Source organism: Ahaetulla prasina, chromosome 2 (genome assembly GCF_028640845.1).
Source record: "Ahaetulla prasina isolate Xishuangbanna chromosome 2, ASM2864084v1, whole genome shotgun sequence".
Lineage (NCBI taxonomy): Eukaryota > Metazoa > Chordata > Lepidosauria > Squamata > Colubridae > Ahaetulla > Ahaetulla prasina.
In genome coordinates, this window is record NC_080540.1 from 153,066,624 (window position 1) to 153,094,423 (window position 27,800).

Sequence of the window (27,800 nt, forward strand, 5' to 3'; positions counted from 1 at the left end):
AAGAGGGACAAAAATCAAAGCAAACTGTTACACTGTTTCTATCCAACGATAGACTGTCTTTTAAGTCATGAATAATTAATCATCTCGCTAAATTGAAGAAAGATGCTCAAAATCTCAAACTGAAAAGAAAGCGTTTGGGTTCCTATGGTTAAAAGAAAAAAACTTTAACCTTTTGGGAATATCTGGAAAATTGCAAGCTGCCCATGTTTGATGAGCAAGCAATCGTATTTGCATGCTGAGTTTATACCGTGTCTTTTGATAGCTTGTAGATGCAGTCAGAATTTTCAGAATTTATCTGACGAAGAAGCATGAACTTGGCTAACAGGGTCTCAGTTTTGTTCATTAATAGCTATATCATAATTAACAGATCGAGGTGCACTGGGGAAGGGAGCCATACAGATAGTTCTTGACTTACAACAGTTCATTTAGTGACCATTCGAAGGAACTGAAAAAAAAAGACTTATGACCATTTTTCCCACTTACAACCGTTGCAGCATCCCCATGATCACATGATCATAATTCAGACGCTTGACAAATGACTCATATTTATAATGGTTGCAGTGTCTCAGGGGTCATGTGGTCACCTTTAGCAACCTTCTGATAAGCAAAGTCAATGGGGAAGCCAGATTCATTTAACAACCATGTTACTAAGTTAACAACTGCCGTGATTCACATAACAAATTTGGCAAGAAAGGTCATAAAATCGGGCAACTTAACGACTGTCTTGCTTAACGACAGAAATTTTGGGCTCAATTGTAATTGTAAATCGAGGACTACACATTTATAAATTTGCCATTTAACCTTTATTAGCTACTATCTCTAAAGGGAAACAATTCTTGAGATGTACAGAAAAAACTTAGTCTATTTTTGCATGTTGACTTCTCAGAAGCAATAAAACCAAATTTGAAAATGCATTATATAAAATTAGCAGTCTGATTGCGCTAACCCCAGATTTGTTCAAGAGATAGCTAATATAGTCTGTAGGAACATTTGGAAATTTGAGAAAGTTGGAACTGCCACAGAGTTCTGGGATCTGAGCTTTAATACACAATTATTTTGAGCACTTACTAAAAGAATCATCATCCAATCAGTTTATTCCAAACCTACATGATAATTTTTTTTCTTAAAATAGAAAAAAGACATTTTCTTTTATTTTTCATAAGCAGCTGTTGTCTACTTCACAGTCAACGGTGGACTTCCATGTCATTTTCATTCCTACCATCCTCCACTTTGTTTTCCCCATGTTTTAGCTTAGCTCTATTCATTTTCTTCCTTGTACTGCTCAGCTTAACAGCTGAGGTTATTATCTCATTGTCTTTCAGTATCTGATTTGATACGTGAGTGTGACAACAGCCTTGAAGTAGAATTCAGTAATATCTGTGTAAATTAAAACCTGGACTTCTTTGCAGGATTAATTTATTTTATATTAAATATGACTGGACACATCATCTGCTGGGGAAAAGTGGGAATCCATAGTCAAGAGGACAGGGTGAGAATAGACATTTTGCTTTGGATAAAATAAATGGATAATGCACTGATATTATTACTACATTTTTAAAAGTTAAGAAGCAAACACAGAAATACTGGCAGAGACATCTGAAAACTATGTTGTGAAATATGCTGTGTGGGCATGACATTTCCACATAGTTCTAATAATAAACCTACTTATGTATGTTTGCATAAGGTGGATTCAGCCTTCTGGAGAGCTTTAAATTCTATGAGAAAATATTCTAAAATGGGAAATTCCATCTTTTCAGAGTTTTTAATGAAATTGGATTTGCTCCGTTTGAAAATGTTGATTTAATTCAAATGTTTCCTTAGATTTGTGAAATATTCTTTAATAAAGAAAATTGCTCTGTTGAAATATAGTCTTTAAAAAATGACATAAAACCAAATATAATGCATAGAAACAACCATGCTTGAATTCTTTGCGTTTTGTACTAGATGGATCTCTATGTTTGACTCTTCAAAATGTTTTACTATCAGATTTTTAACTCATATGTGCCTTTGAAGGCAGTGCTGTTACACAATTGGGTTTCCTTTCCATACAAGCCACCGTAAATTCTTTTGCCATAAGCATACTAAAAAATCTGTTTATTAGACTCATAAACCAAATGAACAATAAAGGATTACATGAAAAAGATAAAACATTTAGCAGTCAGTTCAGAAATGAATATAAAAAAGCAGAAAGGAGAAACTGAAATTATAGTTTCTATGTAAATAATAACAGTAGTAACAAAAAAAGAACCTCATTAGCGGGGTGGGAACTATGAACCCAACTTGACAGATTTAGCATCTTGTAATCTGTAAATGCTATGGCCCAGAATTTCTCACTTTTCAGGTTTCTCTAAATTGATCACTTTGTATAAAATGCACGTTTGTCACCTATAAAACAATTCATGGCAGAGAACTGGATAATTTGTAGGGTTACCTATCTGGAACCTTTCTGGATAATCTATACAAGAAGCATAATCATGAGTACTAACTCTGTCTTAATTGCAAGTTTACATTAAGAGAATCTTGCAAGAGTGAAAGTGTTCCTCCTAGAGGAGGGGCATGGCCAGCGTTGCAGTGACAGAGTGTGGATTCCGGGGCTCCAGGAGAACGCTGACATCCCAGCTGTTTAGGGGAACCCCAGTGGATCATAGCTGTCCTGTAGAGACAGCGAAGAAGGGAGGCACTGGCCAGTGCGAACAGGGAAGTAGCAAATTCCCTGAAGTGCCGGCATTAGCCTCGGACCCAGTGGCGAGGGAAGACAGCCATTAGGAGCTGTCAAAAGGCAGGGCGGCCACACAAAAGAATTGAGCAGGATCAGTGATTGAACGGAGTATTGTTACCGGGTGAGTTATTGGTCAATTCACAGATAAGAAGAAAACTTTTTAAAGCTTAAACGAAGTTCCAACTTGAAATTAGTGGTTAATTGGCACATGGAAATTTAAAGTGAAGGAAAATAAAAAGCAAAATGGAATTTTAAGATTAAAGCTCTAAAAGGAATAACTTCCATCTGGATTTAAAATTGGACCTGGAAGAAAAATAATAAAAGGAAAAGAAAATTGAGGAAAAACATCTTTTACTAACAAAAGGACTTAATTGAGGAAGAGGAAGTAATTATCTTTGTGGATTATCAAGTGATATTTTGTTGCCGGGGTCTTGTGAATTGGAGAGAAAAATCTGCTGGAGGAAAGAAAATATCACATTGCTTAGACTACCATGGGAATCGACTGGAGGAGTGTTTCTTTAAACAGCTGCATATGACTTCAAAAAAGAAGTGGAAAGAACAAAGATTTAAATTGGAATAGCTTAAAGAAACATCTGAACTGAACATTATAAAGGGGAAAAAAGAGACATTATATGGAATTGAATTTGAGCTATATATAAGTTAAAATAATAAATTTAAAAATCCTTTCTCCTTAAATTGAGAATATGGAGAGTTGGGAGGATGAGTATGATATGAGGAATTAAGGGAGATGCTTCAAATGGTGCAAGAGTCGTTTAAGGGAAATAAAGAAGCAGAGGAGTGGTTAAAATGTAAAAAAAAAAAGGATGAAGAAATTATGAGGGAGAAGCAAGAGGAACAAGAATACAATGCTGAAAAGGAAATAATTGAAGATAAAAACATAGATGACTGCACTGGGATTGACAGTTATAGAATAGAAATGGATAAGGGGAATTATATTTCAAAAAAGAAGAGAAAAAAAGGAAATGGGAAAAGATTGAGGGGGAAAATTAAAAGAGTAAAAATTAGAGAAAGGAGGTGGAAAGGAAGATACAAGAAAGAGAAAAAGAAGAAGATAAGAGAATGGGAGAAAGGGAGGAAAATATTAAGAAATGGAATTTTGGAGAGACCAAAAGAAAATGGTTAAAAGAGGAAGAAAAATGAATAGCAGAAAAGAAATTAAAATAGTTGTAGAAATTTGACGTAAGAAGTAAATTAGAAGAAATATATAGATTATTGTAAAAGGGAAGTAAGAAAGGATGAAATGAAGTATATGTAAGAAGGAAAAAAAAGAAATATGCTGTTTAATGTAAAATGGAGAAATAGATGAAATGTGAAAGATAGAATGGTTTATAGGTGAAAACAATTGAAAGAGAGATGTAAAATGGAACAAAATGGAAACCTTAGTAAATGATGTATCCTAATGAAAGAGAAAATAATTATTGAACTGGGAATAAGAATTTAAAGAAAATAAGAGGTAGAAGATTGTATTCATTAAAAGGCTGTAAGGTAAAAATGGAACAAGAGGGAAGACAATGTTAATAATTAAAACAAGAGGGGAATTCAGAAAAATATACTTAATAAATGGGAAAATCAGGATTGTCTGGACACCATAGTTAAAAATATTGAAATGAAAATGAATACAGCAATAGAAATAGATAAGAAGAAGGAGAGAGATGGAAGAAAGGGAGAAGGAGAGAGAGAGGGAAAGAAGAAGGGAAGAGGAGAGGAAGAAAGGGAAGGGAAATAAGAGTAGGAGAGAAGGTCAGATAGGGAGGAAGAAGGGAGGAGGGGGAGAAAGGAAGGGGAAGTAGAGAAGGAATAGGAGAGAAGAGAAGAAAGTAGGAAGGATAAAAGAAGGGAGGGAGAGGAATAAGAAAAAGAAGAACGATTGCTCTAAAATGGAAATGGAAGAAAGAAGAAAGAAGAAAGACAACCCCGAACATATTTGAATATATCAGGATAAATATTGAATTAGCCAAAAAATAATAAAAGAGGATATATATTAGTAAAAATGGAGAAATTAGAACTTGAGGGCAAAAGAAGATGTGGTTTATATAAATGAGCATGGAAATATTAAGACATGATTAAAATATGGAAAAAGAATATTTTGGCAGAAACTGTAAGTAAAATGTATTTGGATATGTTAAGTTGTATAAGATATGATATGGCCAATACTCTGTTCATAAACTATGTGGGGGGGAATAAAAAAATCAATAAAAATTGATTTAAAAAAAAAGAAAGTGTTCCTCCCCTCCTTTCTTTTTACTCTCCGAAAAATGAGGGAGGGTCCAGAGGTGGGTTTCAGCAGGTTCTGTCCAGTTCTGGAGAACTGGTAGTGGAAATTTTGAGTAGTTTGGAAAACCGGTAAATACCACCTCTGACTGGGCCTACCCCATCTATTCTCTGCTTCCTGAATCCCAGCTGACTGGGGGGAAATGGGGATTTTACATATCCTTCCCCTGGAGGGAATAGAGATTTTACAGTATCCTTCCCCTGGAGTGGGGTGGGAATGGAGTTTTTACAGTATCCTTCCCCTGCCATGCCCATCAAGCCAAACCACGCCATGCCCACCAAGCCATGCCCATTAAGCCACAGCCTCTAAGCCATGTCATGCCCACCAAACCACACCCACAGAACCGGTAGTAAAAAATTTGAAACCCACCACTGGGAAGGTCCTCTCCTTCCATGGTCTGAGAATTTTTTTACATACTGATTGTCAGTCTGCAGCTCTTCTTCCTGTCTCCCAAGGACATTCCCACAGAAGATTATACTATCTTCTGTCAAGGTGGACATGTCCAAAGCTTATGTTGTGTCTCGCTCGCTTTCCCCGCAGCCGGGTCCCTCTTATCTCCTGCCGAACGCTGAGGAATGTCCTGGCATGCCTCCAGCCCCCAGCCTCCATGCCCAGGCAAACGGAGCAACTAGACCCCTCCCCCTCCCCCACAGCATGTGAGCCTGAGGAATGTGAATTGCCAACAGCTGGAGCCTGGAGAGATCCTCGCTTCAGGAGAATTGATAGGCGGCGTCAGCAAAAGGAAGGGAGGGGCAGGCCTGGATAAGTGCTGAGTCATGGAGCCACACCCCATGGCCTATATAAAGGATCTGCTTTCTGGCATTCTCTGAGTCAGGCAAAGTCTACCTTGGATTGCTGAAGTCACTTCCTGGTCTCCTGCCTGCCTTGAGAACTTTGCTAGGACTTTGGCAGAGCTGCAGAGGCACGCCTGATACAAACTTCCCCGACATGGCTGTCAGCGGAGGAGTGGGACACGACAGCTTAAACTTGCAAAACCTAGGAAGTTTTTCTTTTCTTTTTTAAAATCCTTGATTCTACCCAATAGAACACTATACTTTCTGAGATTCAGATGGCCTCAACCCTTTATTGCCTTCCATAGGGGATTAAAATTTGGCTTTCCCTTGTGTGCTAAGCCACAAAGCTAGATAAACCTCTTTTTATGGACTAATTGATGTGCATAGTGCAAAATAATCTCGAAAAACCTTTGGTGACATCTAGAAATTATTCATGGCAGATATGTGTAAGAATGATCAAAAGGCACCGAGAAATCCAAGGAGGAAAGAGGAAATAAGTAGGTAGTATATGGGTTATAAGGTGATTGCTCCAAATATGGACTTGTCCATGCCTGGCTTCTCAGCAGTCTCTTTTATTTATATTTATATATACATATACATATACGTATACATATACATATGTATATGTATATGTATATGTATATGTATATGTGTTTGTGTGTGTGTGTGTGTGTGTGTGTGTGTGTGTGTGTGTGTGTATGTAGGTCTTTGGTTGTTCAGGTTTTCTCCCGCGTAAAATTGGAAGTGTCTTGGCGACGTTTCGACGAATTCTCATTCGTCATCTTCAGGCTTCAGCTTCGTGCTTCTGGGAGCAATGTGTGATTGCAGCTGTTTCTTCCTTTTTAACTGCTAGTGGGGGTTTGAACTGATTGGGTGGGAGCTTGGCTGTGCTCTGATTGGATGGGGGTTTTTTTGTGCTCTGATTGGATGGGGGTGTGTCCTGTTTGGGTGGGGGCTTGGTTGTGCTCAGATTAGTCTGAGTTGCAGGGGGATTTGAGACAAAGGCAAAGCCACGGTGGTTATGAACACATCTGACTACCAAACCAAATTAACCAACCTACTCCAAGACCCTGCATACAAGCCCCTAAAAACAGACCCCATCACCTACCTAGAAAAAACCACTAGATCCAAAACAAAAGCCTCCCCCATCAGTGAAGAAATCCAACAAAGAATCATTCCCAGAGAGAAATCATCCAGATGCCCTCAGCTCTATGGTCTCCCCAAGATACACAAAGAAGGAACCCCACTCAGACCCATAGTCAGCTCCATAGGCTCACCTCTACAAAACCTAGCCAAATTTCTCGCCAAACAACTACAGCCCTATGCAGAATCCATCACCTCACACGTAAAAAACTCATTCCAGTTCATAGAGATCATAAAGAAACAAAACTTACAGCCCAGCGACCTACTCGTGAGCTTTGATGTCATATCCCTCTTCACCCAAGTGCCAATCAAAGAAGCCTTGACAGCTATCCAAAACAAATATAACCCTCCCAAGCACATCCTAGATCTGACCAACCACTGCCTATCCAACATACACTTCATCTATAATGGACAAAAATACAAACAAATAGAAGGAGCACCCATGGGATCACCTCTCTCACCTGTCATTGCCAACCTCTACATGGAACACTTTGAAACCCAAGCTGTAGAAAAATCTGATCACAAACCCAAACTCTGGCTCAGATACGTAGACGACACCTTCATAATCTGGCCACACGGGAAAGAAAAACTTGACAACTTCCTCACACACCTCAATAGCCTACACCCCAAAATACAGTTCACTATGGAAACAGAAGTTAACAACCAACTTCCCTTCCTAGATGTCTTAGTCTACAGGAAACCCAATGGCTTCCTAGGACACACCATCTATCAGAAGAAAACACACACAAACCGCTATCTGCACGCACTCTCACACCACCACCCAGCACAGATCAACTCCGTAGCCAAGACACTCATCTCCAGAACAAAATGCTTAGCTGACGAACAGCACCTAAAAATCGAACTACACACTCTCACTAACGTACTAACATCCAATGGATTCCAGAGAAATAAGATTACCAAACTAATCCAAAAAGAACCCCCCACTAAAATCCAAGACAGAGAACAAGAAAACGGCACAGCCCTCCTCCCATATATAAAAGGCACCACAGACAGAATCAGCAAGATCCTCCACAAACACAACATCAAGACAGCATTCTGCACAAACCGAAAAATATCCACCATCCTAAGAAACCCCAAAGACAAAATTGAGTTAGAAAATCAAGGAGTATATGAAATCCCATGCACCGCCTGCCCCACCACATACATTGGACAAACCAACAGAAGAATAAGTGCACGATTGAAGAACACAAGAACTCATTCAAAAAGAGGAACCAACTTCTTCCCTGGTCCAACACTTTAAAGTCACAGGACATGATATTGACTTTAAAAGACCAGAACTATCGCCAAAACTGAACACTTTAACAACAGAATAATCAGAGAAGCCATTGAGATAGAAAAACGCCCACACAGCATGAACAAACGAGATGATACCTCCCGCCTACCAGCCATTTGGAAACCCGCCCTTATTGACAAACGAGTCCCTAACACGAGGAATGACACCAGACCCACACTCACGAGGTCCACACAGGATGTCACCACCACACATCCACCCAGAAAGCAGACCCAAACCCACACTGATCATGAAGCATGACCAAGGACCAGAAGCCAGACTGCAGCTGCAACATTAGCCATTTCAAACCCTCTAATCCACACATGCAGCAGACTGACACCCACTATGAAGATGTAGCATGACCACGACCACGAAGCCAAACAAGAGCAATGCAGCTCACCAGCTCAAATCCCCCTGCAACTCAGACTAATCTGAGCACAACCAAGCCCCCACCCAAACAGGACACACCCCCAGCCAATCAGAGCACAAAAAAACCCCATCCAATCAGAGCACAGCCAAGCTCCCACCCAATCAGTTCAAACCCCACTAGCAGTTAAAAAGGAAGAAACAGCTGCAATCACACATTGCTCCCAGAAGCACAAAGCTGAAGCCTGAAGATGACGAATGAGACTTCGTCGAAACGTCGCCAAGACACTTCCAATTTTACGCGGGAGAAAACCCGAATAACCAAAGACCTACATATATATATATATATATATATATATATATATATATATATATATATATATATATATATATATATATATATATATATATATGTATGTATGTATATATATATATATATATATATATATATATATATATATATATATATATATATATATATATATATATATATATATGTATATATATATATGTATATATATATATGTATATATATATATGTATATATATATATGTATATATATATATATATGCCAAGAAGCTTACCATAAAGAAATTGGGAGATAGTGGTGTACAAATAAGTTACATAAAGTTTTACTTAGTTACAATAAAATCTAGAAATTAAAGAGGAGTTCTGAAGAGTTCCAGAAAAAAAAATGTCAAAAGGACTTTAAAAAATAGAAAGAGATTGAATAGATGCATTTTGGGAAATAATTCCTTACATAAGGAACAGTCAAAACAATAAAAATAAAAATCTTGAAGCATTCCTTGGATTTTCTTGATGTGGGAGAAGTTCAACACTAGAAACAATTACCTAGAGTTGTAGTGAGCTCTCCTTTATTTGCTAGACCAATTCTAGAATACAGCTCACCTGTTTGGAACCCTCACCACATCTCTGACATCAATACAATTGAACGTGTCCAGAAATATTTTACAAGAAGAGTTCTCCATTCCTCTGAAAACAACAAAATACCTTATCCCACCAGACTTGAAATCCTAGGCTTAGAAAACTTGGAACTCCGTCGCCTTCGACAAGACCTAAGTTTAACTCACAGAATCATCTATTGTAATGTCCTTCCTGTCAAAGACTACTTCAGCTTTAATTGCAATAATACAAGGGCAACCAATAGATTTAAACTTAATGTCAACCGCTTTAATCTAGATTGCAGAAAATATGACTTCTGCAACAGAATCATCAGTGCTTGGAATACTTTACCTGACTCTGTGGTCTCTTCCCATAATCCTAAAAGCTTTAACCAAAAACTTTCTACTATTGACCTCACCCCATTCCTAAGAGGACCATAAGGGGCATGCATAAGCGCACAAACATGCCTACCGTTCCTGTCCTATTGTTTTTCTTTTCTTCTTCCTATATATGTTTATATGTGTATATACTATATAATCTTTTTGTATGATGTTGTGACAAAATAAATAAATAAATAAATAAATGGGTGTTCATGCAGAGATTGGTTAGTCATCTTCTCTGAATGTTTTAATTTGGTTTCCTGCAGTTGACAGCTTAAGTGGCCCCTTGAATCCTATGATTATCCAGGCAGCTGAGATGATGGACTAGATGATTGATGTGCCACATGGAGGCAAAAGAATCTGAGAATGGACAGCAACATAATTAAGGGAGTTAAGCAGCAGAAAAAGTTCAGGACTTTGGCTCATCTCAAAGGAATTTTTATCTTTCCCTTGATTACTGTTTTTTGTTTCTTTTTTTTAACACTCATGTTTATTCTGCTATATACACCCTCTTGATGTAATTTAGAATTAACAGAATCCATTATTGCCTTTTCATTTGTCTCTATCTTCATTATAATTATGATCCAGATTAAAAATAAAAATATAATCATCAGGTATATCACATTTGATACTGCATGTTAATTGTAGCAATATGGAATTTAACCAAAATATTGGTACTGTTATTGCTAAAATCAGAAAGTAGAGGCTTTATATAATTTATTATAGTCTGTTTGACCTGGAGACTATTTCACAAGAGGTGAAAAGAAAATAATATTTAAATGCCATCAAGTAGGCGTTGATTCTTAGTGACCACAAAGTTAGACATCTGTTGGTCTTTTAGGTCTTCAATGATGCATTCATTCCTGTTGTAATCAAGTCCATCCACTTTAGTTCTATCCTTCTCTTCCATGTTCCATCTTGCTTATGGGATGGATGTATCATGCGAATTGGGTATTCACATAAGGTTTAAAGGTTTCCCCTTTCCAGTTGTGACTGACTCAAGTGGGCAGTGCTTATCTTTGATTCTTAGTCGAAGAAGCCTGAAAGATACTTCCGTCATGTAGCCAGCATGAAAATATGGAATACAGTAACTTTTCCTGCTGAAGCAGTACCCTGTTTCCCCCAAATAAGATATCCCCTGATATAAGCCCAGTGGGGCTTTGGAGCACATGGCAATAAAGCCAAGCGCTTATTTCAGGGTTCAAAAAATATAAAACAGGGTCTTATTTTCAGGAAAACATGGTACCTATTTATCTACTTGCATTTCCATGCTTTCAAACTGCTAGGATGGCAGGAGCTGGAGTAAGTAATGGGAGCTCATTCCATTGCCTGGTGCTCAGGTTCAAGCTCAGTTCAGCCTCATAACCGCCGAGTCATCATGCCACAGTTATTCACATAATGCATTGAGTTTGTCATTTGTGACGCAAATGTGAATTCTGAATTGATTTGGTCTATGAAATATATGTTTGTTTTCTTGACTAGCTACAGTATTCAATTATTTTCAAGACCAAATTTCAAAAGAGTGAATGCTTTTCCTATTTTACTTGTTCAAATCCAACTGTGCCTCCATAGAACATCACAGATTTTTAACTTTGTAGAAATTCTTGATTTTATTTTCCAAAATGGCAAAATAAGATAGAGAATTATTAAAGTTTCATTTATTTTACTTTTCACAAAGAGAGAAAATTCTAGTAGCAATGTTCAAAACATGTCTATCAAATCCCACTATATTTATACATACTTTTTATATCATTCATCAGCTTCATTATAATATTCCTGAGCAGGCGTATCACTCGATCATTAAATTATAGAAATGTGGGGCCTATATGTCAATCACCTATTTAGAAAAACTCGATTTGGCAGTTATATCATCTTACGTTATTTCTTCTGGCCTGTCTAAAACCAGTTTGAGGCACTCATGTGGTTAACAATGTTTTAAAAAGACATAGGTAAGGTAAGTTCAAAGAGGGACATGGTGGCTTAGTGGGTAAGACGCTGAGCTTGTCGATCGAAAGGTTGGCAGTTCAGCGGTTCGAATCCCTAGTGCTGTGTAACGGGGTGAGCTCCCGTTACTTGTCCCAGCTTCTGCCAACATAGCAGTTCAAAAGCATGTAAAAAATGCAAGTAGAGAAATAGGGACCACCTTTGATGGGAAGGTAACAGCGCCTTTGGTGTTGAGTCATACCAGCCACATGACCACGGAGATGTCTTCTGACAGTGCGTGTTCTTCGGCTTTGAAACAGAAATGAGCACCGCCCCCTAGAGTTGGGAACAACTAGCACGTATGTGTGAGGGGAACCTTTACCTTTTAGCTAAGGTAAGTTCATCCTTAAGTAGGTCATCTAAAGAGATTACTTGATATTTCACTCTTGTTGAGATACTAATTGCGGGAGTCAAGCAAATCAGAGAAACCAAGGTTTTATATCACAATGAAAACTTTTTTCAAAGGCTAAAGTTCAGCTCCAAGTAACTGCTCATAATTCACCCTTCACAATATAGACTTCATCACACCTCAATGTGTCTTTGGGATCTTTGAGGCTACCCTACCAAATGTTAATTTATGTCATGTTTCTTGACTGCTGGTTCCTTTATTGTTGATAATTGATCTTAAAATGGGGAAGCCATCCATCGCTTTTGGTGTCCTCTTTGTCAATTCTGCCTTGCTAATATACCTGCTGTTATCAGTTTGGTCTTCTTTATATTCAATCATAGTCCCGTTTTTGCACTGTCCTCCTTAGTTTTCATTTGAATTTTCAGGTATTAGAGAAGTATCATCAGCAAGTTATTGATGTTTCTTCCTGCAATTTTAAAATTACACTCATTTTCCAAATTAGTTCCCCTTAATATTTTTTTCAGCATACAGTATAAGTTGAATAAATAAGAGGAAGTATATAATCGTATATCTCTCCCTTGTCAACCTAGGGCCAGTCTGATTTACTGTGTCCAGACTATGGATTCTTATCTTTTCATAATTCCTATCAGGACAACAAGAAGCTCTGGGATTCCTATTTTCCTAACGACATTATACCGATTGACATGGTTGACACAAATGAAGACCTTTTGAAGCCAATGAATCATATACTGTATTCGGTCTTTGAGTATTCTTTGGCTTTCTCAATTATCCAGCATGCATCAATAAAATCACTTATTCTTCAGTCTTTTCTAAAACCAATTTGAATGTCTACCATTTCCCTTCCCATGTGTAAGGCTCTAAACTGCATTTGATGAGCCTAATATTTATTTTGCTATTATGTGAAATTAGGGAAAATATGTGATAGTTTGCACAATGTATTAAGAATGTAAACTAACCTCTTGCAGTCTGCTGGACACTGTTGTGTCATTTTCTGAATTTGATGGCAGAATTTGATTAGAACCTTTACAGATGCTTTTTAGATATTGCCATATCTTATATATTTCATTAATTCCTGTAGCCTTCTGTTGGTAATGACCATAGTACTGATCTGACTTCATTTTCTAGTACTAGAGATTCTTTTATGTATGGAATATCTTTTAAGATATCTTGGAGGTTGACACCTCTCTTAGGCAGAATTTTCAATATGTTCCTAACTTTGTTAAGATTCTTAAGAATTTTGTTTATACCGCTTTTATAATATTCTTTGTGGCATAAATTACCATCTGTGTTCTGTATAAGATCTGAGGTATTTCACTTGTATGTGACTTTTACAGATTTATGAAAGTTATATATCCAGTAAAAAGTCCATATCCAGGTCATTCTCCACCTGTCACTTGTGTTTCCATTTTGGTTGCCTTCTGTCTTATAATTCACACTTTCATTTTTATTTAATATTTCTGATTCTACTATTTTTATTTATTTATTTATAATCGAATTTGTATACCGCCCTTCTCCCGAAGGACTCAGGGCGGTTAACAGCCAATTTAAAAAACACAATATAATACAAGTTAAAAACACTATAAAATTAATATAATTTATGGCCGAAATACTAAAAACTAACAATAACAATAAAACTAAAACCCCATTAAAACTACATTTTTAGGCTAGCCCTGCTCGATGGAATAAAAGAGGCTTCAGCTCACGGCGGAAGGTCCGGATGTCGGGGAGTTGACGAAGCCCCGGAGGCAACTCATTCCAGAGGGCAGGAGTCCCCACAGAGAAGGCCCTCCCCCTGGGAGCCGCCAGTCGACATTGTTTAACTGATGGTACCCCAAGGAGGCCCTCCCTGTGGGAGTGCACAGGTCGATGGAAGGCTGTTTGTGGCAGTTGGCGGCCCTGTAAATAGCCCGGTCCTAAGCCATGGAGCGCTTTAAAGGTGGTAACCAACACCTTGAATTGCACCCAAAAGACCACCGGAAGCCAGTGCAGGCCGCGCAGGAGAGGTGTCACATGGGAGCCACGAGGTGCTCCCTCTATTACCCGCGCAGCCGCATTCTGGACCAGTTGGAGCTTCCGGGTGCTCTTCAAGGGGAGCCCCATGTAGAGAGCATTGCAGTAGTCCAGGTGGGATGTAACGAGGGCATGGGTGACTGTGCAAAGGGAAACCCGGTCTAGAAAGGGACGCAATTGGCGAATCAGGCGGACCTGATAAAAAGCCCCCCTGGCGACGGTCGTCAAATGATCTTCTAGAGACAGCCGTGCATCCAGGAGGATGCCTAAATTGCGAACCCTCTCCGTGGGGGCCAACGACTCGCCCCCCCAACAGTCAGCAATGGAGTAAGCTGGCTGTACTGGGAAGCTGGCATCCACAGCCACTCGGTCTTGGAGGGGTTGAGCCGAAGCCTGTTTCTCCCCATCCAGACCCGTACGGCTTCCAGACACCGGGACATCACTTCGACGGCCTTGTTGGGGTGGTCGGGTGGAAATGTACAGCTGGGTGTCATATTTCTGCATAAAGCGAGATTTGTTTCCCATCTGTTATTCCTTCTTCAACGTCTTTTGAACATAGTCTAGCCTTAGAAGCAGACTTGTTATTGATATTGTTGATATTGTGACTGCTAATTTCTTCAAAGATATCCTTTAATATTTAAAATCTTACAGTGTTTTCTATCATTCTATCATCTATCAATTCTATTCAAAACCTGAAGCAAGTTTAAATTTTTCCCCCCTTTTTTTCCTGGTACCTTCAGTAGCCTCTAATATCCTGTTGAAATTAGTGTGGGGATGATAAAGGTGCTTGGGGTGAGGCCTGCAGAGATGCTGAGTGAGAATACACTGTAAAAGGAATGGAGCATTTGGAAGCAATATGTTTATAGTGTATATGTTTATATTGTAGATGGCAGAAGGCTTTTCAGGAGAGATAGCAGCAGACAGGTGAGGGGAGTCAACAGAAAAGGAATTGTGGAAGCAGGATAAAAGAGCATGCATGAGCAAGATGGCTTACTTGAGGCTGAGAAGGTGTAATCCAAGTAAACAGTCCATAATTCAATGTTACACATTAACTTTGAAAATACCCAGGGACTACTTATTCAGGAACACACCAAAGTCAAGCTCCTGAAGCGGGAGTGAAGAATAGGGTTTCATGATGCACAAAAGTCAGGTGAAGAAATTGCTTCTTCCAGTAGAAGACATTCCCTGCTCAATTTAAATCAGGGAGAGGGAGAAAGGGAGGGAGGGAGAAAGGGAGGGAGGGAGAAGGGGAGGGTGGGAGAAGGAAAAGAGACTAACTCAAAGTCATCCATCTGGCTTTCTTGCCTAATGTGGGATTAGAATTCAAGGTCTCCCATTTTGTAGCCTGGAGCCTTAACCACTAGACCCCTAGCTAAGATTGAATGATTTGTCACAGGAGCCACAAAGATAATATATGGTCTTATTTTAAGTGGCCACTATGATTAGACATTTACCCCACTTCTGTAAAATTTGCCTTAATTGTGTGGGAGTTTTGATTGTCATGTATCTTAAGATTTCCTTAAAAATATTGAAGGAAAAGAGGATTTACCTTTTCATTGACAAATAGTCTCATTAGTGTGTCGTGAATATGAAAAAGGAACTGTAGAACCATTAATCTGAATGTTATTTTTTTTTAATAAGTTGGTTCCAAGGTGGGAGCCCATACCCTTTTCTTCATTAAGCATGCCAATAAAACAAAATAAACTCATTACAATAATAGTACATAATTATTTACATAAATTAGTAGAAATTAGGACCATGTCGTTAACTTGACACCCTTCCAGTAGAAATAAAGTGTGATGTACTTTTAATGCATATGTTAATTGCAATCAGCTTCATTAGAGGCTGAACAAATTTCTGTTCCTATTACAGAATTAATGCTCTCTAGAAATGACTGACAAGCTTTGGAAGCTGGATTCCTTGGAGAGGAAAGACAATCACAATACGAAATGTAGAATGGCAAAGAAGAGCAGGAGTTGGGTAGGAGAAACAGGAGGAAAGAAATTCATATCCAAAGAATCCAGTGATCTCCCAGTCCTTTGCCATTGTTTGTCTGTTGGGGAAGAGATGAGCTAAACTCAATACATTGCCTTTAGTTGTTCTTAAGAGGAGATTTATTTTAAGGAAAAATGACAGACAAGGCAGCAAATAATGCTCTTTCCACGTTGCTATCCTGATAATCTGTCATCAAATATGTTAGAACAATCTGATGTTGAAGCACTCTGACTTTAGATTTCTCTGTCAAAATCTCTTTTTCAACACAAAGATGTGTGGGGCTTTTTAAAGTCCCATTGTGATTAAAATGATGCTCCTTTTTTGTTTCAATGTTCACCTCACTCACATCACTTTCATTGCTTCTCTTGCCTCATTCTGCTTTACTATCTTCTACTTCAGAAAAATGTCATAAAAATACTACAAATGTTTAAGAATAAAATACAAGTATGGAGACTGACAGAAGTAATTGGGGAAAATAATATCACCAACTTCTATATGTCATATGTTGTTATATAGCAATGGACTGATGATAAAGCAGGAAGACGCATTACATGTGTAATACAACCAGCGAACAACCGAGAGATTACTAAGACACTTTAGGCATTGCTAGTAGTAAAAGACAGCTTCCTAAAACAAAGACCTAGCAGAGCTTGATTCTTCTTAAGAAGACTGGTTCGTGGAAGACCAATAAAATAATAACTTCGTCAGATTAAATAGTGAAGTCACTCTGATTTTTTGGAGAGAGATTTGAAAAGCAATAGGCTTTGACTCAAGTAATTAGCAAAGAAAAAAGTAGAGGTAGAAACAAGCAAGAGAGAATGGCATAATATCATTTACAATAGAGTACTTATCTCTAATTATAGTATGCCATAGCGCCGAAGGATTTCTTAGAGAATCAGTATTGGCAATGCTAGTTAGGATGGAGCAATAAACTACATCAGTGGCTATGAATCAAAATTTGCACAAAATGTAAAGTAAAATGTTTTGTTCCAAACCAAGGGCAAACTAGTCCTAGCCAGACTGTCCATTTGAATGTTTCAAGTAGGCTTCATGCAAGTTCATGACGATTATTGATTTTAGAAAAATTAAGATCCAGAAGCTTAGAATAAAAATAAATATACAAAAATGAAAGTCACGTTTTGCTGCCTATCTGCACAAACTTCAGTACATTGTGGATTCAAGTCAGATTATCAACCGTAGAAGAATAGCAACCTTTTCTTATACACATATATAATCTGTGTTTACATACTGAAAATTCAACAAAAAATCTCAGTGCACAGTACCTGATCAATGTATCTTGAACCCAGTAATTCTGTTGGATAGCTTGTGAGAAAACAGAGCACTTGGAAAGTTTTGCTCATCAAATATACTACACTATATTATATAAAACATGAGTTTTATAAATAGACTTGCATTAAAGCCTGGGTCTATGTTATTTTTAAATGTGTATATAATGTATTTGATGTAGAATATTTTAATTGCCTGGCCTTTAATGGTTAATGACAGTTTTATTGGTTTAAAAAAAGAATGCATGGTGTAAGACAGGGGTCCCCTACCCCCCAGGCTACAGCCTACTACTGGGCCATGGCCTATTTGGAACTGGGCCACCCAAGTGGCTGGTCGGCGCATGCGTGCGCAGCTTGACTTGCATGAGCAACAGGCTGGGGTCCTGCATACAACTCAACTTGCATAGGTGTGCACATGGGTGTAGCTCAATTTGCACAAATGGTGCGCCAGTGCACTTGCACAGGCTGGTTCCCATGTCATCCCACCACCCCACCACCCCACCAAGTCATAAAGGAAAGGGGACCGCTGATGTAAGATGATGATTGTATAAAATAGGTAGTTAAAAAACAAAGAATATCATGATGAAGACAATGGTCCTTCTGATGTCCAGACAGAAAAACAAAAATTGCTATTTAAACAACAGAATGATTTCTATGGCAAAAGGTAAAATATTTAATTACTGCATAATTAATTAATTGGTTCACTTATCAGTAATAATGAGATTTCGAGCTTGGTATATTATGAAAGAGTTTCATGAAAGAGTTGACCAAAACATAATTAAAGTATTGCCAGTGAAATTCCTATTTCTATCCATCAGTAATAGAATAGAATAGAATTTTTTATTGGCCAAGTGTGATTGGATACACAAGGAATTTGTCTTGGTGCATATATACATCAGTACTTCATATCAATTAGTATTTTCATGTGTCATCATTTGCTTATTCTCTGACTATGCTGTTTTCTGCACTCAAAACTAATCAGAGCATAATAATTGAGGTATATCATGCCAACAAGTTCCTCCTGGATGGAAAATTCCAGGTTCTTTCCCTTGATAATAGCTGACTTATATAATGGCAGAAATCAGCCCCTTCTTTTTGCTAGTGTAAATGGCTACCTTTTTAAATTTTCAGTGAGAAAGTCATTATGTAAAATACCCATTCAGAAATCATTTCACCAGGCATGTTCACCAGGCACAAAATTAGAATGTCTGTCTGTCTGTCTGTCTGTCTGTCTGTCTGTCTGTCTGTCTGTCTGTCTGTCTGTCTGTCTGTCTAAAACACTAATGGATACCCCATATGTCTGCAGGTAGTTCTTTTTTTATGAAATGAGATTATCAAATAAAACTATGTGATAGTTTCAAATCTTGTATTCCTGAATGTGAGCACTTTGATGTACTCATTCAGAGATGTACTCAGATAAATTGGCATTAATGGTATGATGGTCTAATCCATATTCCCGTTCCATTTGAAACCCGTTTCTACCTTCTAAGACTTGATAATTCACACACAGAATTCATTATTTCCAGCAAGGCTACCCATCAAGATTCATCTACAAAACCAGGCAAAATCTACATTTAATGAGTGTAGGAGATAGAAGGATTTTTATGTATATTCCGAAGAAGAATTCCTATTCTGGGAAGGGATACAAGGGTCAAAATGGGAATCCAAGGTGTGCATGAAGAATTTCAAACGAGAGCAATGGGTTGCAGGGAGGACCTTGAGGAAAGGTTGATACAATTCTGTCTTCAGCAAGATTCTCCTTGTTCTGCAGAAATTAATCCTCATGTTGTCAAAATCTTGATCGTGAGATCATTTCCTTACCCTTATCATGGGAACATTCACACCCATACATATTTGGGAATGCGTATGGGTGTGAATGACAGAGAATTAGAAATAATGGCATGACTATTTTTATGACTAGGAAAATGGAAGAATCATTTTATTGGAGAATTAACCTCCACAGCAGTGTTGGAATATTGCCATGTTATTTTACTCAACGTTTGATAAGTAGCATCACTTTCAGTTTATTTGGTAATCCAGCTATGATTATACTGCAAGTTGTTCCTGATGGCTTTCTCCTTCGTATAGTAGCATTATACTGCATGATTACAGTCATTGCATGTCTTTTCCCAGACCTTTTGAGATAAAATGTTATAATTTAGTATTGATTATTGGCTTTTAGCTAAAAGCTAAAGCTAATTTTAATACCTCTTTTAATACATATTTTTTATGATTGCAACTGTTTTATTTTTATGCTAATTTGGGGGCTAGGGCTGTTGTGCATTTGCATTTTTATGTCTGCATTGCTATGAAATGGGCTTGTTTTATGTGAGAGCACAGCAGGTTAATTTCCAAATATCTGTTGGTTTTCATTATCGCAATAAGAAATAATAACATTTTCTTTTTAAAAAAGGGGTACAGCTCATTGAAGAGGGTTCTTTGTGGGGAAGGGGTAATATTTGAAAATGCTTGTTTCTAAAGTATGTTTTTGTGCATAGACGCTCCAGGAGAAAGAAATCAATTGAAGGTAGCCTCACCCTTGACTGTTCTTCATTTCCTTTTCCTCCTCTCTCCTATTAAAATACACAATTTAGTGACAACTTCTGGAAAGGCTCTGAGATATGGCTGAATCAAGAAGCCCATGCATTCCATAAGATTTGCCCATTACCAATATTTGGAGAAATACACAATTAATGTGTGTGTGTGTGAGTGAGTGTGTGTGTTTATCACTGATAATACCCCGTGAATATATATATATTCCGCAATAATTGCTTTTTATAATTTTCTAAATACAAATCTCGTCATCAGCACTCTAACTCAGAAACTCCAAGTTTAGGGTTTTTGTTTAAATCAGATCTGTATATTCTGTGTTGTATATGCTTTTAAATATATTTTCTTGACTTCAGATTTAAAATCAACTGGAGACAAACAGCTGAAATATAGAAAAATACACAGCTTAGTGACCCATAAGAGTATACAGTATTGTGCTGAATCAAAACATTTTCAAATTCACTTTTGAGATATTTAAGATTAACTTGCATTTACAAATAGATATTTAAAAATAACCTGCATTTACAAATAGGACAATGCTTTCTACTCTTTCCAGTTAATTTCAGATTGGTGGGATTTCAGAAGGAAATGATGTTTAAAAAAATGTAATAGTCTGGAAATATGAATATGGCACATTTGACTCAACATTTTTGCACAAGGCAAAACAAGGAGCTGCCACTGCAGTGTAAAATTTGAGTGAAAAGAGGGAGTGAAAACCAGTTATTTTCACTACATGGCTCAATGGCATTTTTAAAAATATGCTGATGATCTGGGAGACTCAGCTGAAGTTAGCTCAGATTTAAGGAAGAAAAGTTGGGATTTGTGAAAATACATATATATTGAAGAATTTCTTGACAGTGATAAAACAGGACTAATTTTCTCCTGTTTCTTGTACTCTTTATAGTTGGAGAAAAGTATTCATTCTTCTAAGAAAGAGGAATAAAACAACTAGTTTTAGAACTAATGTTTGTTACTAATGCTACAACTAGTGATTAATGTTTTGTCTGCTTTTTAATATTGCACAGTGAATCAGTCTCTTTTAATCCAACAAGGCAAATATTGAAAAAAATGAATGAATCATATCTTGTCTAAAAAGGGGAACAAGCTATATAGAATGAAGACATAACTTGATCATGGGTTCTCTCAAAAGGTAGATCAACAGCCATATTAGAATTCCCTTGGGAATTGTAAATCCATTGCTTTTCTCTGGTTTTACAGATTCCTTTGGTATTTCCATAGTATGTTTGATTTAAATCAAAGTTCTAATTGGCATTCTTAATACACTTTTATGTCGTTGTTTGTTTGTTTCTTATGACAATTATCTTTGTACCTGGTTAGCAACATGACCATTTGCTGCATTAAGCACTCCTGTTCTGCTCTCCCTCCATCATTCCCACAGCAGCATATAGGACAGTAGGTCTCTTCAAGTGCTTTCTTGGTGATTTCCAGTTTTGGGACTGGGAGAGAGGTGATTGCACTGGGATTATTTTTATTTTATTTTATTTATTTAATTTTGTCACAACAGTATACACAAACATTGTCATAGTAAAAAAAAGAAAAACATATCATGAAATATATATATATATATATCTTGCTCCCAGAAGCACGAAGCTGAAGCCTGAAGATGACGAATGAGACTTCGTCGAAACGTCGCCAAGACACTTCCAATTTTACGCGGGAGAAAACCCGAATAACCAAAGATCTACATATATATATATATATATATATAGGTAAAGGATATGCATAGCTATATTAATTAGAAATAATGAAGAGAACAATAGGACAGGAACGGTAGGCACTTTTGTGCTCTTATGCACGCCCCTTATAGTCCTTTTAGGAATGGGTGAGGTCAATAGTAGACAGTTTTTGGTTGAAGATTTTGGGATTTTTTGTAGAGACTATGGAGTCAGGTAATGAGTTCCAAGCAGTAACAACTCTGTTGCAGAAGTCATATTTTCTGCAATCAAGTTTGAAGCGGTTGACATTAAGCTTGAATCTATTTTTTGCTCTTGTAATATTGCGATTGAAGTTGAAGTAGTCATTTACAGGAAGGATATTGCAATAGATGATTTTGTGTGTTAAACACAGGTCATGTCGAAGTCGACGTAATTGTAACTTTTCTAATCCCAGGATTTCAAGCCTGGTGGCATAAGCTATTTTGTTGTAGATAGGAGCTATCAACAAGTCACTGGCTGCCTTGCAGGATTTTCATGTTTTTCCTTGCTGTATTTCATGTTGTCCTGCAACATGTAAAAAAGATGCTGAGACTCTAGAAAGAGTGCAGAGAAGAGCAACAAAAATGATTAGGGGACTGGAGGCTAAAACATATGAAGAACGGTTGCAGGAACTGGGTATGTCTAGTTTAATAAAAAGAAGGACTAGGAGAGACATGATAACAGTGTTCCAATATCTCAGGAGCTGCCACAAGGAAGAGGGAGTCAAACTATTCTCCAAAGCACTTGAGGGTAGAGCAAGAAGCAATGGGTGGAAACTAATCAAGGAGAGAAGCAACTTAGAATTAAGGAGAAATTTCCTGACAGTTAGAACAATTAATAAGTGGAACGACTTGCCTGCAGAAGTTGTGAATGCTCCAACACTGGAAATTTTTAAGAAAATGTTGGATAACCATCTGTCTGAGATGGTGTAGGGTTTCCTGCCTGGGCAGGGGGTTGGACTAGAAGGCCTCCAAGGTCCTTTCCAACTCAGTTGTTATTATTATTATAGTTGGAAAGACTTGCTTCAGCCATGACAAGTAAAATCCTGTCAAACCACTCAGTGGGCATCAGGATGGTAAACGAATGAACCATGGTCGGCCACGTGGCCATAGCATCTCCAAAGCTAATCTCCTGCTTTCAGGTGCAATGCAAACTGCTGTTCCATTTCCAGTGTTAAAGATGTAATTGCCAACCAAGCAAAATGTTTTATTCTAGCCCTGATTAAATGTATTTGGAGCAGAACAGAAGGTGTTTTTTTTTCCAGAGTGTAATTTGAAATTTGTGGGATGCCCATGGCTGGTGGATCTAACCAAAGGATTTCCATGCTATTCCACCTCAATTAATCATTTCTGAAGCTTACCTAATATTAAAATTAACTCTTGATTTCCCATGGCAACATTCTTTAGACTTATTTATTAAATAAAAATGACCCTCACATGAATACAAATATAGGGGTTACCCATGGTTTTTGCTTCGTTCTGCAGTTACCACACTCTAAAACATTGTGCATTTTTTATAGTTAATGCTGTTTTTAAGAAACACAGGTTATTTCCCATTCACAGCACACAGCTTAAGTGCAAACAATTTTCCATGGTGTTTCACAGGGAAACCAAAGACTGAATTGTTTTGAGTGCTGAATTGCCTTTCATAAAGCCAGACACAAAGTCACTGCCTCTACTGTTGTGATAGCTTATGACAAAACTTTAAGGTTTTTTTTTCCTCCCCTTAAAAGCTTTGTATTTACCCTGCTGAGTTATAAAAGTTAATTCCATTTTAGATATATTGGAGTGGAAGGAAATCTGCTTTCTATACAAGAGAAAAAGAACAAAGTAATATAGATTGACTGTAAGACTGATACTGCCTTTTTCTTATTTAGACCATCCACACAGCCAAGTTAAATGCTATCCTGGAGTCAGCAGAAAACTAAACTGAGATAAAATTTGGTGTTCCCTATCTGTTAGTTCTGACTATCCTGCCAAACGGTGGAGCCCTGGGTTCAGGTGTATAGGGTATGTTAAGCAATGAATTGTTTAAACTTTCCCACTTTCTAAATTACACAATTCTGCATGAAACCATCTACTGCACCAGTTTGGTCTAATGGCAAAGACTGGAAACCAAAAGACTACAAGTTCCCATCCTGTCTCGGAATGAAAGTCAGCTGGTGACCTTGGAGCAGGTCATCTCTCTCAGCTCAACCCACCTCACAGGATTAGCAATAGCTAAAGCACTTAGATTTATAGTGCTTTACAGCCTTCTCTAAGCTACAGAATCAGCATATTTCCCCCCAAAATCTGGCTTCTCAGTTGATTGATCTCAAAAAGATGAAGAGCTGAATCAACCTTGAGCTGGTCAGGATCGAACTCCTGGAAGTGAGCAGAGTCTGCCTGCAATACTGCATTCTAACCACTGCACCCCCCCCACAGATTGTTATGGTGAGGAAAATAAGAGGAGGAAGGAGTATTAAATAAGTCCATCACCCTGAGTTATTTATAAAAATAATAAAGATGGATAAAATTAAATACTGTACCAGTCTGGACACTGAAGTGGGATAGGCCTTGGGGAGGTAGACTTTGAGGTTTTAAAATAAACTTAACCCAGTATAAGTACAATAAACAAAACCCAGAAGTTTTGAACATTTTCCGGGAGGTAGTGTCCTGTTCAGGAAAATGGGAGAGCTGCCTTTCTTACAGGCTAGCAGCTTGTATAGCTCACAATCCACCAGTTAGTGCATCAATAAGATTTATTGTAAACGCAAGTTCTTTCAAAATTTCACAGGCTACTGAATTTTGAGAAAGTTGGCTCTTCCACATTACCCCTTTACCTGTCAGGTATAGCACTAGCTATAAGTTCAGTTGAACTTTTCATTGCGAAAAATAGGGAGGGCATCAGTAAAAAAGAATACCCAAAATACAAGGAGAGGACGGGGCATTAGCCTGCCTCAACTTTAAAGGGCCAATAGCTGCTGGCCTGTTCCTCTTTATAGGGCTCTGGGTTATATTCTGTGGGGATTATCAGCGACATACTTCAGATATTTTCCATCTTACTCCTGGCTTAAAGAGGATTGTTCTCCTTAATATCAGAACAATTCAGGACAATTTAGTCTTGTCTCAGTTGTAGTCTGAGGATGCAACAAGCAGACTTGGCAGATTAAAGAGGCTGCCAAGTTATATTTGTATTGTGATTAGAGACACAAGTCCTTTCTTTAAGGGCACTCCTTCTGCAATTCCCTCACTGGTTTGTTTTAAGAAGCTTTCCCTGTCTAAAATGGGGGTGATTCTCATCTCTGTTTCAAAGCCAAATAGCCAGCGCTGTCCGAAGACATCTCCGAGTTCATGTGCCCGGCATGACTCAACGCCAAAGGCGCACGGAACGCTGTTACCTTCCCACCAAAGGTGGTCCCTATTTTTCTACTTGCATTTTTTTATGTGCTTTCGAACTGCTAGGTTGGCAGAAGCTGGGACAAGTAACAGGAGCTCACTCCGTTACACGGCAGCACTAGGAATTTGAACCACTGAACTGCCGACCTTTCGCTCGACAAGCTAAGTGTCTTAGTCAGTGAGCCACCACATCCAAGATAGATATATATATATATATATATATATATATATATATATATATATATATATATATATATATATATATATATATATACTTTTATAATATACATATTTACATATTTATTGGTATTATAAGCTGTTCTTTTGATATATTTTACTGATTATGTTAATTTTTATTTTTGACAGACAGACAGACTAATAGGTAGATACTAGATACTTGTGAATATACAGTATTGTTGCTCTGGCTGATCTGAATGGAAATATGCAAGTTACAAGTAAGGTAAATATTTTAAATATTGTAGAGGTGTCAAACTGGCAGCTCATGGGCCAAATGTGTCACGTGCAGGCCTCACCCACCCCAGCTCTACGAAGGGAAAAAGCATTGCAAACCATCACATGATAGCAATGTGATACCCCGAGTTTGACACCCGCATTGTAGAATGAACTTTCTGGCATTATGCTGATTGCTGATGTAGCTTTGAGAAGTTTGCATTAGTGGAAGTGGAAGAAGTGGAAGAAGGAACATTTAAGATAATTCATGTTCGTACATATTTGACAAACCAGCCTACAACATTGTCCCTGGAGTACTAAGGGATAGGCTCTTTCATTACTAGTATGAAGGACATTCAGTGTCTTATCTTGTCACAAAAGTAACAAAAGAAAACAATAGATTGATTGTTGGATTAGATGTGACAAATTATTTTTATGTATGTTTTCACTTCTTAATGGAAGTGTGTAATAGATGTATGGTAGCCTGGGATGCACATTGATGGGCTAATTTTCAGTGTCATAGATAGATCTGCAGAACAGAGTTCACAAACTGAGAGGATAATAAACTTGTTCCATTAAAGTCAGATAATGATGCAATTCTTTTTAATCAGGCTTAAAGATTGAGATCAGTGAACAAAATGTAGTGTTTGGACAGCATTTTCCAGATTGTGATAGTTCAGTATTAAAAAAAAAATTAGGATAAGAGAAATAAAGTCAATCAGTATTTCAATTAAAGATAGGTGATCTTTTGGGTTTGCAACTTTCTTTGCCTATTGATTGAGGGTCACCAGAGACAGAGTATAAATGTAATGATATCAATGTAGAGATGGGCTGAAAATTTGGGGACCTCTTTTCTGGTTATGGAGGTGAAATTTTACTGTTACAAATACAATAGGTTAGATTGTTATACAGTACTTTCAAAGCATTTATCAGTTTCCTACCAACAAAGAGTAGGAGCGATTATAATTTTACTGCTGATATTTAGGATCATTACTTTGGGGAAGTTGAGAAAAAGAATTCTTTATAGAAGATAGAATTCTTTATTGGCCAAGTGTGATTGGACACACAAGGCATTTGTTTTCGATGCATAAGCTCTCTGTGTACATAAAAGATATAAGTGATGAATCATGATCATAGTCATCATAGATACACTCATCATGAATCATAAGATACAACACTTAATGATAGTCATAGGGTACTAAATAAGCAATCTAGGAAATACTAGGAAACTATATAAAACAATATATATTGTAAGATACAAGCAACAAGATTATAGTCATAAGTAGAAAAGGAGATAGGTAATAGGAAGGATGAAAAGAATAATAGTATTAGCCTTAGTAAATAGTTTGACTGTTCTGGGAATTAGTTGTTTAGCAGAGTGATGGCATGCGGGGAAAAAACTGTCCTTGTGATCTAATTGTTCTGGTGTGCGATGCCCTATAACCGTGATGGTGAACCTATGACAGACATGCCACAGGTGGCATGTGGAGCCATATCAGTGGGCACATGAGTTCAGCTCCGGCGTGCATGTGCGTGCCGGCCAGCTGATTTTTAGGCCGCCTGGGCCACCCAGAAGTAGGGAATCAGGCTGTTTCCTGCCTCCGGAGGGCCTGAGAGTGTGGGGAAGGCCTTTTTTTTTTTTTGCATTTATATCCCGCCCTTCTCCGAAGACTCAGGGCGGCTTACACTATGTCAAACAATTTTTTGCTCTCCCCAGACTCCAGAGCCTCTCTAAGGAGCCTGAGGAGGGCAAAAACGGCCTTCCCAACCCCCGGAGGCCCTCCAGAGGCCAGAAACAGCCCATTTGCCAACTTGTGGACCAGAAGTCAGCAAACAGACCATTTCTGGCTTCTGGAGGGCCTCCAGGGGTGTGGGGAAGGCCATTTTCACCCTCCCCAGGCTCCTAGAGAGGCTCTGGAGTCTGGGGAGAGCAAAAAATGGGCCTACTGAGCCCACTGGGCCATCACGTGCCAAAAGTGGGGGGAGCATGAGGGGGTCACCTGCGCATGCGCGGGGGGCAGGGCGCATTGAATTATAGGTTTGGGCACATGTGCGACCTCCCACGTTCCCCATACTTCTGGCACACAATGGCAAAAATTTTAGTTATCACTGTCCTATAACATTATTTTGAGGTTAGAACTTGAAACAATTTATGTCCAGGATGTGAGGGGTCT